We start from the raw sequence: 12,367 nt of genomic DNA on the forward strand, positions 1-12,367 counted from the left end.
CATTCTGCATGGGCATTGCCTGCCCTGAGGAATTCTCTCAGGGGAGGAAAATGTGGTGTGTAATTTATGCCTGTCTGCTGTTTACAGGTATGGTTTCTATGCTCATTGTAAAGTAAATTAGCATAGTGTTTGAGAGCATAGTTTTTAATCAGACCGTCTTAAATGTTGGCTCTGCTGTTTAACCAACTGAACCTCATTGCTATTTATCTTCTACAATTCTTGTAATGCAGAACAACAAAGCTGAAACTGTTTATTCGTTGGCACACCAAAGAACAAATGTTACCATTTTCTCATCAAGTTCTTTTGTACCTTGTATGCCTTCATTTTCTGTTGCCAGTAACACAACACCACAGATGGGGTAAATGTTCACAAAAGAAGTCTATTTTAGCTCAGGATTCTGGTCCAAGGATGAGAGGCTGCATCTGGTGTTGGCCTTTATGGTGGTGGAGTCACGGGGTGACCCAGGGCATCACAAGGCCTGGGATAGGAAGCTCCTGTGAGTGTGTGTGTGTGTGTGTGTGTGTGTCCTCAGGCCCTCCCATTTTTACAAAGCCGTCATTAGTCAATATTTTTCTAGATGTTTGAATATTGTTCTCTCCTCCATTCTTTGCTCAAAGAAAACAATTCACGGGCCTGTCCCTCACTGTATCATCCCAGTGTAACATGTGACCATAATTTATTGATGAACTGCAAAAACAAATGTGTGTAAAAATAAAATGTATCATCTCATCTGCTTCCCTCTAAATATCACTATCTAGTGAGTGTCATCTTATTGATTTGGAGAATGAAGCTATTTTTAGAGATAAAGCTCTGTTTGAGTGATAGCACCGTGATCACCCCAGAGAGGGCAACAGCTCTGCTTCTGGTTTCATGAAGTTGATGTGCTTTTCTTTCTGTAATATTCGCTTTTGTTCAGCACTTTTTAGAAAAATTACTGTCACTCAAATATGTTCATTTCCAAAATCTCTACTTCCATTAAATAAAAATAATTGACAGAGAGTCTGCAGAAAAGTGAGGCATTGAATTGTGATAATCACCCAAGAAATTGCCTCATTCCTCTGTGTTTTCTTTCTGGTTGAAAGAGAAGAGTCCGTATGTGCAGAACTTAGGCAGTTACTTTAAGTGGAACAAAAGAAACTTGCTGAGGTTCTGTTTGAGACGTGGTGTCTTCACTACTGCAGTTTTTCATTGCAACATGATCTGGGAATTCAGTGCCATTTATGGCACAGCTATGATTTTCATCACTTCCTTGCTAAAGAATGTTGATATTTGTCGCTCCCCCTCTTCGTGGAGGAACGACACAGGACCCTGCGCTGTTCTTTCGTCTGCTCGGCCCTCCCCGGGTTTACCGCTGGTTCCTCCCGGGTTGGCTACTATCCCCTCCACCTCCGCGGAAGGGCAGTTCCCCCTGGCCGCATTCCCCACTTCCGCAGGGGAGCGGCACACCGCCGGCCGGCTCTCTCGGGGACTGCACGGGTTCCCTTAGATGTTCCCCATAGATGTTCCTGGTGCATGCCGTCTCTCTCCTCCTTTATAGTCCTTCTCTGCCAATCCCAACTCGGCTGCCCACACGCCGAGTACGCTGCTCTCCAATCAGGAGCAAGTCCTACAGTTAATTGGTTGAACTGGAGGCAGCTGTGCGGAAGCTGTTTACTTCTCTCCCAGCGCCATATTGTGGGAGAGCAGATGCATAGAATAAGTCTTAATTCCAGTAACAGTCTAGTCCGGTTTGCTCCCCACAGATCCCCCTTTCTTTTTATTTTTTGGCGTTGATACGCGCCTGTCTTCGGTGTCCCGCAGCACACACTCTGCTGTACTTGCTAGAGTTGCCACAGGCTCTTACAAGTCCTATCAATCAGGAAAACCGAATCCGGGTCCTCTCTTCGCCATTGTGAGGAGGTTTTTAGGCGCTGATGCATGCCTGTGTTCGGTGCCCTGCAGCGCATGCTCTGCTCTGCTAGAACTGCCTGCAGGTGTTTACAAAACCTATCAGGCAAACCGAATCCAAGCCTTCTCATTGCCGTATTGTGGGGGAGACTTATTAGTGTTGGTTTGTGCCTATCTTCGGTGACCTGCAGCTCATACTCTGGTCGAGCTTTGCTGGCGCTTACCGCCTTAAATCAGGCAGACCGAATCCAAGCCTCCTAATTGTTGCATGTTGAGGGGAGGCCTTATTTTTCTCTATTTCTCTATCTCCGGGCATTCCTACCTCTCCCATTTCACTTCTATCTTCCAGCATTCCCATTTCTCTTTTACTTCACTTCCAAACTTCTGTTTCTCTTATCCCCGCAGCTTCCCGGCACCTCGCCGCTTCAGCCCGCGCGCCTCTCTCATCTGCGCAGCTTCCCGGCTTTGCGCGGCTCGGCTTTGCGCGCTCCGCGGTCTCCACGCTTAACCCTTTCGCGTCTGAACCACGGCCTACGCCAGCGTTCCCTATCTATTCACGCCCCGTGCTCTCTCTGCACGCGGCGGCTTCCGCGAGTAACACAGCGTAGCTTGCGTCTCCACCACTAGGATTCAATCTAAGTTCCCCGGGCTAGCCTGGCGAATTCAACCCAGCGTACGTCTCCGCCCCACGATTTGGCTTCCCGTCCTTTGCTCCCCGGGCTAATCAGACGGATCCCAATCTGGCTTACGTCTCAGCTTCTGGTTTCAACTTTTCGCCCCCTATTCCCGGGCTAACTTGAGAACCCCAAAGTGGCTTTCGTTTCCGCCTCGGCCTGCCCCCCGTGGCTTCAATTTCCCTAACATTTTTCTCTACCCGGTATGTTTCCCCAAACTTTCCTCCAACAATACTCCTCCCTCATTTCTCCTGGCCTCTCCCCACAGTCCGCGTCCGAATCTGTTTGTTCTAGCTTTCACTTTCGCTTTCGACCTTAGAGATTTCTCCCAGCTTCCCCCCGTAGTCCGTATCCGAGTCTATGCCTAGGCTTTCAATAGCTTCTTCCGGCTCCTTTTTCGTCCGGCTTTTCCCTAGGCTGTTTGCTAGTCTCTCCCTCCGATATTTTCCCTAGTTCTTCCCGTTTCTTCCCTCCTAAGTTTCATATCCGTCCTAAGTTTCCTATCCAAGCTAGGTTTCCTATCCGAGTCACGGCACCATTATGTCGCTCCCCCTCTTCGTGGAGGAACGACACAGGACCCTGCGCTGTTCTTTCGTCTGCTCGGCCCTCCCCGGGTTTACCGCTGGTTCCTCCCGGGTTGGCTACTATCCCTTCCACCTCCGTGGAAGGGCAGTTCCCCCTGGCCACATTCCCCACTTCCGCAGGGGAGCGGCACACCGCCGGCCGGCTCTCTCGGGGGCTGCACGGGGGCTGCACAGGTGTTCCCCTTAGATGTTCCTCGTAGATGTTCCTGGTGCATGCCGTCTCTCTCCTCCTTTATAGTCCTTCTCTGCCAATCCCAACTCGGCTGCCCACACGCCGAGTACGCTGCTCTCCAATCAGGAGCAAGTCCTACAGTTAATTGGTTGAACTGGAGGCAGCTGTGCGGAAGCTGTTTACTTCTCTCCCAGCGCCATATTGTGGGAGAGCAGATGCATAGAATAAGTCTTAATTCCAGTAACAGTCTAGTCCGGTTTGCTCCCCACAATATTTTCCACCTGGATGTTTGTACTCATGATCTCCAATTTAAAAAGACCTAAATTTCATGAGACATGTCTACAATAATTAGGAAAACTGATAACTAATTCTTAATTTATTGTTTGCTAAAATTGACAGTTATTAATAGGATTATAATCTAATTCTTTATCTACATGTTTTCAGATCTGCTTTGCTAGTTTCCATCTGTCTGCCTCTCTGAACCTGTGAATGTTTCTCTGTCCTCTCTCTCTCTCTCTCTCTCTCTCCCTCCCACACACACACACAGCAGCAGCAGCAAATACAAATTGCAAACTTATTTATGTTTCTGGTTTTTATACATTTACATTCATATAGATTTCTGTGGTTTAACTATTCCTTTCTTTTATTAGATCAGGTTCAATTTAATCTAGCATCTTTATTTAATAAAGAATAATGCATGTTAAGTGCCTTAGAATTCACAGAATATTTTGTATGAAATACTCATAAATACCTGCTGAATTTAATTCTGATAGCTCATTGCGTTAATCTGCTAAGGTTGTCATAACAAATACCATAAAGTGATGGCTAAACCACAGCCATTTGTTTGTTAGAGTTCCCCAGACTGGAAAGTCCAAGCTCAAGATTCTTTTTTTTTTTTTTTTTTTGACAGACAGAGTGGACAGCGAGAGAGAGAGACAGAGAGAAAGGTCTTCCTTTGCCGTTGGTTCACCCTCCAATGGCTGCCGCGGCCGGCGCGCTGCGGCCGGCGCACCGCGCTGATCCGATGGCAGGAGCCAGGAGCCAGGTGCTTTTCCTGGTCTCCCATGGGGTGCAGGGCCCAAGCACCTGGGCCATCCTCCACTGCACTCCCGGGCCACAGCAGAGGGCTGGCCTGGAAGAGGGGCAACCGGGACAGAATCCGGCGCCCCGACCGGTACTAGAACCCGGTGTGCCGGCGCCGCTAGGCGGAGGATTAGCCTAGTGAGCCGCGGCGCCGGCCCAAGCTCAAGATTCTTGCAGAGGTCAGTTGAGGGTTGTTCTTACTTTGTTCCCCCAACACACACAGGAAGAGAAGTGTCTGTCTCCACAGTTCTATGAGATTAAGACCTTAATTGTGTCTCATTTAACCTTAATTATCTCCTAAAGATCCTGTCTCCAACACTGGCATTCAGGCTTTAAACATGAATTTTTGGAGACATAATAGTGTGCATTGCACTTATTATCAAAGAATGTTTTGTTTCTCTATTTCTCTACTAGTCTGCTTAGGAAAATAAAATTTGTGAGTTGATTTGTTCAAATTAATGATCCACACAGAACAATATTTAGATTTAGACCATAACAATTCCTATTTCCATGAGAATATTTATGTTAATTTTTATTCCTTTGCATTTACGGTCATGAATATTTATACTTGTCTCATATTTTTATAATTGGCATGTGTTTATTTCTAGAATAGCTTGCTCTATACTTTAAGGAATGGAAATTGGTCTGGTAAAGGAATAATTCTTGCAAAGTTTTCTGTACATCTATAATTATTAACTTAAAAGTCCTTCTCTCTGAGTTCACACGCTTTCTATTTAATGTGAAACATTTTCCATTACACCATATTGAGTTCATTGCTTGTGTCATTCTCTTTCTTCTCTTTCACCTTGTCTGCACTGTGGCTATAATATCATGTTCAGATAGACAAATCCAAATACATTATTGTTAAAGATAGAGTTGTTTTTGTAATTAATTAGTAGAGAAATAATTTTCTTCTTAAATATTAACCTTTATTTCCAAAAACAAAAAACTTCAAAGATAATTCCAGCACTGGAATTCATACATCATGAGTAAAATTTCTTTTCTGTGAAAACATGTAAGTGTTGTTGAAATCTTATGTGGTTTGACTTCTAGATCTCCCTCTATTATTATTACCTCTTGGCAATACCCTCTAACCTTAGAGTAAATATATTTCAAATTAGGGTAGTCAAAACTTTATACATAATGCTACTATATATTTAAAGAGAATATAAATATCTCCCTAACTAAATTAATAATGTAATATTTATTTCTAATGGAACTGAATATCAAAAATTATGAAAACAAATTCAAAATAAATGACTGGTTAGAAAACATTTCAGGCTGTACTGACTCCAAATTCAGCAATCATATGCTCCATATTAATATTCTTGCTAAAAATTATCCCAGATATAAGACAGTGTTGGTACAGAGCTGATTGTATCCCCTAAACCACATTTATACATGCAAATTTTCTTGTATGGTTTTAGAATTTGCTAAATATGTTAAAGGACATGGCAGATGTAAATATCATAATTAAATAACTAAATCTATTGTCTATTAGAAGTATTGAGCCCTGGGAAGAGGTCTTAAAATCACTAGTGGTCTTTTTTTTTTTTTTTTTCACTTTTTTTTTTTTTTTTGACAGAGTTAGGCAATGAGAGAGACAGAGAGAAAGGTTTTCCTTCCGTTGGTTCACCCCCCAAATGGCTGCTACGGTCAGTGTGCTGCACTGATCCGAAGCCAGGAGCCAGGTGCTTCCTCCTGGTCTCCCATGAGGGTGCAGGGCCCAACGACTTGGGCCATCCTCCACAGCCTTCCACAGCAGAGAGCTGGACTGGAAGAGGAGCAACCGGTACATAATTCGGCGCTGCAACCGGGACAGAATCTGGCACCCCAACCGGGACTAGAACCTAGGGTGCCAGCGCCACAGGTGGAGGATTAGCCTAGTGAGCTGCAGCACCGGCCTCTATATTCTCCTTTATCCTTGTCAGCAAGTAACCAAGGTTCTAAGTCCATGAAGTGGGAAGATTCTCTCACTAATCCCAAGCAAGAACCCGTGTATCCATTACATAGCAAATAGAACCAGTTATTTAAAAAGTTCATCCTTGCAAAGCTGCACTCAAAGCCTTTGAGTTAGAATAGAAGCAAACCGATGCACATGATGCCTGTGTTTGAAGGCTGAAGAAGTCTCCTGATCATGATATTTCAGACAACCCTTGGAACAAACTCAGAGTATAAAGTTTGTATCTCTCTGAACAACCTCATTCCAGCCTTCCATTACCTTTTGTTCACCACAGGTCTCATCTAAAAGTCTCTGGATCTCTACCATCTTAACTTTATTAAGGGAAGAGACAAATGAAAATGTTCAACCCCCAAGTCCTTGGCTACTTGAAATAAGATCCCTTTGGATGAACATTATGCAAAATACCATATCTGCACACACCACATACAAAATCTATTATAATTTCCAGAACAAAATGGTCAGAAATTCATCACTTTAAAGCAGTCCATCCTCTTCCCAATTATTTCATCTTTGTGTGCCAGCCTGCCCCCTTCTAGAGTCTACCTTGGTGAGAGGCTAGACTTGAAATCCTGAGCCAGGAAGCAAATCCATATACTCTGATTTTGGATGTGGGAGTACTAACCAGTAGTTTAACAACGAGGCAAAAACATATGTACCCTGCTGAATTTAATCTCAACATTTTAATGATTATACTTATAAAATGTTAACGGATTCCCCTTCTGATCTAAGATACTTGTTTAATTCAGGTAGCCATATTTGATACTCAAAGAAACTATGTTGTAATGGTTTTATATTTACTTTACAAATAAGGCTACAAGGAGGTAAGGAAAGCTCAGAAGTGTCTTAAAACTCCTAGGACTCAAGAAAGTCTCATGAGAGCCGAGGAAAAAGTCATACAACTTTCACATTGACTGAATTAAAAAATACTCTATAATTGTAATTACAATGAAATGCCTCCTAGCATTACTTGTAATCCAAACAATAGGTTCCTGTTTACTTTAAATCTCTGCATTAATCTGACAAATTTTATGTGGATTATGTAGCAATGTCTTTTGTTAAAAGTCGCCCTGTAGGATGAAGGTTATAATTGAAGGAAAAGTAAATATGCACTCAATTTAACCTTCAAGAAGGAAAAATAGACCATCTGGTTTATTTTGATGTCTTTGTGCAAATATGACTATAGTGGTTTATATACACTATTGTTGACATCACTTTTAAATGTGCTTTTTATGGATCACTTCCTACGGTTTCTCCCTTAGGGAGACATGTATGAGTTGACAAGAATGTTTGCGATGATGCTTTAACAATAATTAGTGATATTGGTAATTTTTGGAAGACTCTTAAAGCAGCAAATGAACTAAGGTTAGCTTATCCTCTCTAATTCAATAGGCTGTGCTTAAAACAATAACTAAAATAACTAAAATGTGCTGTAAGCTTTTAACTGCAATGTGCTTATTACCATGTTCATTTTTAGAAATATGTTTGAAATTTAAGGTTGAATTAATTTTTCATGACTTTTTCTGGTGTTTTAAACGCAGTAGTTAATCTTGAAGTGAACTTCATCACCATGAAGCAGTAACACACTGCAGAATTGTAAAGATACTGGCAAAAGATGGGACTTTATTTTGGGAAGAAGAAAGATATCCATATATAAATCTCTAGCCAAAAGTGTGAAAAATAAAATCTGCTTTATAGTCTCTTCTGTTATTCGAAACAGATATTCAAGCGAAGTGATTGCTGTAAGCATGTAAAAAAAAAGGTGTAAAACCTTAAAATATTGCCTGAGAAGCAAATTTCATGAGAGGGCAATGTGTGAGCTTTCTTGGATTTTTGTTATAATGCAAAAATGAAATAAATGCCTTTTTTGAAAGTTTTATGGTTTCTTACAACATAATGATGTGTAAATATGATAAGCAAGGAAATTATGACAGGGTAATTCATAAGAAAATATGCACTAGGAATAGTCTTTCAGTGTCATTTTGGATGATTTCTGTCATTGTTCATCTATTGATTTTTAGCTTTTTAAATGCTGCCTCATTATAGGAAAATCTCATTGATAGGCATTAAGAACCTTAAGGATATTTCTGGAAGGTAATACTGTGCACCAGACAACTGATAATAAAATAAAATTTAAACTCTTTAACCTAGATGCCTATACAGTGGGCATCTATTTTTCTGTCTGATTGAAAACCCATCCTTTTTGAAATATTTTCTCTACAACATTCTTGAGAGATTTTCTCTATTCAGTAAAAATGCTATTATCCTGAGCATGGAGATGCACTTCACTGAGGCCTGGTCAACAAACTATTTCTGACCAGAAAATTGTTCCAAAGTGAACTGGTGGCATGAACCAAGCCACAGTGCTTTCCTGGAGGTTACATGCCTAGTTTGGGGATATAGATCATATGACTATTTAGGATTGCTTAACATAAATAACTAAGATCATGAGTACTGTTACTTGTCAAGCATCACCATTTATTATTGTTATTTAGTATATAACTTTGAAAGCTACCATTTCAACAAGGACCATTGAAGTGATTTTATTGCAATTTCATTTTATGTTGCAGTTTGCAATAAGGTATTGCATCATGAATGAATATTCCTTTTTCAATGATTTGTAACAAAAGATAGAGTTGCCAGGAAAAAATTCTTTAGCTTGTAAGAAGGCATAATCCTGTGACAATTTCCTATTTAAGTGAAGCACCATTTTCTGTTAACTTCCTATTCAGATACAGCTCATTTTTGTTTATTATTAACAACTTAAAGTAAATTAATAAAGTGGACCTATGCTCTAGTATTAGAAATTAATAATACTTAGATGTATTTCTTTTCCTAATTATTTTTTGATGTTTTAGTGTCTGACATTGCTGATGCAAAGTCTGCATGAAAAAGTTTTAAAATAAAGATATTAACTGTTTTTGTTACTTAAAAACTTTCTTCATGTAACTAGTTGTATAAATGCAGACTGTAATAATTATGCATATTTCATCCTAATTTTTATGTGAATGTATGTATGCATATGGATATACCAAATATTTGCTTTTTTCTCCTTTTCCAACCCCTTGTAATCTATCATGGGATGTATTAATTTTAAGTAATTTATATATCATTATTTAAATTTTATCATATCAAATGGAGCTGTTAATCAGTCAGGAAAAGAGAGAACATCACTCAAAGAAAAAAAGTGTGCTAGTAGCTTGTTCTAGCCAAAAGAATACTGTGTTTTTGGTTATTGGGAAAGTTTAATAACAGCGGAGAATGACTTTCTTTACCTGGAAGCTAGGTATGCCTAAAGGATATGTGTTTAAGTGCAAATGTGGCACTTACATTCTTTCTATGTGCCTGGTTGGCTAATTTGGAGTACATTTCAAAGAATTTCCTTTCCTGGATGACTCAGGAAAGGATGGATCCAAAAGAAATTGACCTTGATTTGGAAGCAGAAGTGAAGCCGCAGTTTTTAAACTCTTTCATTTCAGTGAAATTAGGATTACTCACATTATTTGCAAGAGGTACTGCTTGACTCTTCAATTGCTTCATTTTCCTCTTTCAAACTTCTCTAAAACTCTGATGAATGACCATGTTCATATTATGCATAATATGTTATGAAGGGTTTGGCTTCTGCAGGCCATCTATGCCAACGTGGACAAAGGTCATGAACAGAGTGTTCAGTCCATGATCATGTGCTTCAGGCCTGCTGTGGGGTCCAGGTTCTTGCTGCTCACCCTCATCTAATATCCACTTTCCTTTCTTGACTTCCTCCCCTGCAGACTTGAATTCCAGTATTAGATGGAAAGAAAATTGCCTGATAGAAATTTAACCCAAAAGCTTGGTTATATCTGACAAAATCAGACCTCTTAACAAATGTAAAAATGATAGCTAAAGGATAATTGATGCAATATTTTTAAATCATATATTGATTGACTGATTGAAGCATATGTATATATATATATATATAGAGAGAGAGAGAGAGAGAGAGAGAGGGAGAGGTTTATGTACTATTTACTATTTCATAATTTAGATTTAAATATATGAGATAGGCATTATTATTAAACACATTTTATCTATAAAGAAACTAAGATTCATGGAACATCATAAGCTCTTTGTAATTGGTGAAGCTAATTTTGCTGGGTATATACAATGTCTATAATATTATCATAATCGTAATAAAACATCATCACTTAAGAGATCAATTTCTCATCCATTTTCGGATACTTCATTTACTGTGTCATTATATCTGCTCCAATTCTTCTTTATGATGATTTTCTTAATCTGAAAGTTTGTAAAACATAAGAATTTCTTGGTCATATGGACAATTTGTAATACAATTTTCCAAATCTTAATTTCCTTTATAATTCTGTTCCCAGTGCTCTATTTAGTATAGTTTTAATATAAAGACAATAAACTGTTTTTCTTGCTAAGAAAAGGTGATACCAATGTTATTTTATGTACATATTGTAAACACTGTTTAGCAATAGAAATAAATAGAATAAATGTGAACTTATTAACTTCAAAAACCAAAATATGAAAATTCCTATGCAGATTTTATCCTACAGAATTTGATTTAAATGTTAGAAGCAAAAATTCTTTCATAGGAAATATATTATAATTCTAGAATAAGTAAAGTGAAAATAGAAAGCAAACTAATTGACTCACAATTTCAATAATATTAGAAATTGATAAGAAATTATGTATGCAATCCCAGAAAAATACACGCATAAATATTATCAATTGAACTTTGCAAAAGCAAACAACAGATATTCTTTTCAACAAATGATGCTGGAACAGCTGAGCACCTACATGCAAATAGATAAATCTAGAAAGAAAATTATACTTCATAGAAATTAACACAAAAAATGGATCATAGTCTATATATAAAATAAAAAACTTTAAAACCCCTAAAATACAGTATGGGAGAAAATCAAGATGACTTTGTAATGGTGACTTTTTAGGTACAATGCAAAAGGAATGATCCATCAAAGAAAGTATTGATAAATTAGAAGATTTTATGAAAAGACAAGAAATAATGTCTACTTTTCAAAAGACAGTGTCAAGAAAATGTGACAAAAAAACCACATACTGGGAGAAAATTTCTCAAAATGTATGTCTGATAATGAATTGATATCCAAAATAGGTAAAGAATTCTTGACATTCAACAACAAGAAAACAACAGCGTGTATGAGTGAAATGGACATATTTTTATTTGATTAATATGGATGTATTTTGTCCCAATACTATTCCCAAGTTTTTTCCTCTTTCAGGCTGCCCTACAAGGAATGAGAAAATTCTTTCACTCTTCCTCTCTCTTGAAGCTATGATTAGACATTTCTCATAGTTCTTATAAACAAGGAGTAGATTTCTGTGAGGGCTTTTAGATTGGAATAACATGAGCACCAGTTCTAACCCAGTTGCTCCCGTTCAGATCCAGCTCTCTACTAATGCATCTGGGATAGCAGAAGAAGATAGCCCTAGTGCTTGCACCCCTGCCATCCATATAGGAAATTCCATATTGTAATTCTAGGCATCTGGCTTCAAACTACCTCAGCCCTGGCCATTGAAGCCATTTGGGGCATTAACCAGTGGATATTTACTTAGTGGCACAGGGCCACCAATTGTTTTCAGAAATTCTCTTGGAACCTTTTCATCATCATTGTCAGGTGTCTATCACAGTTCCTGAAAAATCAGACAGACAAGGCCGGAAACAGTGTTAGCTCAAGCATAAAAAATTTTTCACTTTATTTATTTTATTATTTTTTTGAGAGAGGAGAGAGACCTTTCCATGTTTGTTAAATGTACATATGTTCATTCTGTCAAGTGATATATTATTTAAAGTTTGTATAGACATAAATAATGCACCTCAAATTTTAAATATACAAATTCATAATTTTATATGATACAATTAACTATACAGAGAAATTATGAAAATCAATTATTCCTTAAGATAAAAAAGCACAATGAATATTGCAAATATAAATATTGTAGGTGTAGAGAGGAGACAGGAAAATAA

The sequence above is a fragment of the Oryctolagus cuniculus genome, chromosome 14 (assembly GCF_964237555.1).
Source record: "Oryctolagus cuniculus chromosome 14, mOryCun1.1, whole genome shotgun sequence".
Classification (NCBI taxonomy): Eukaryota; Metazoa; Chordata; class Mammalia; order Lagomorpha; family Leporidae; genus Oryctolagus; species Oryctolagus cuniculus.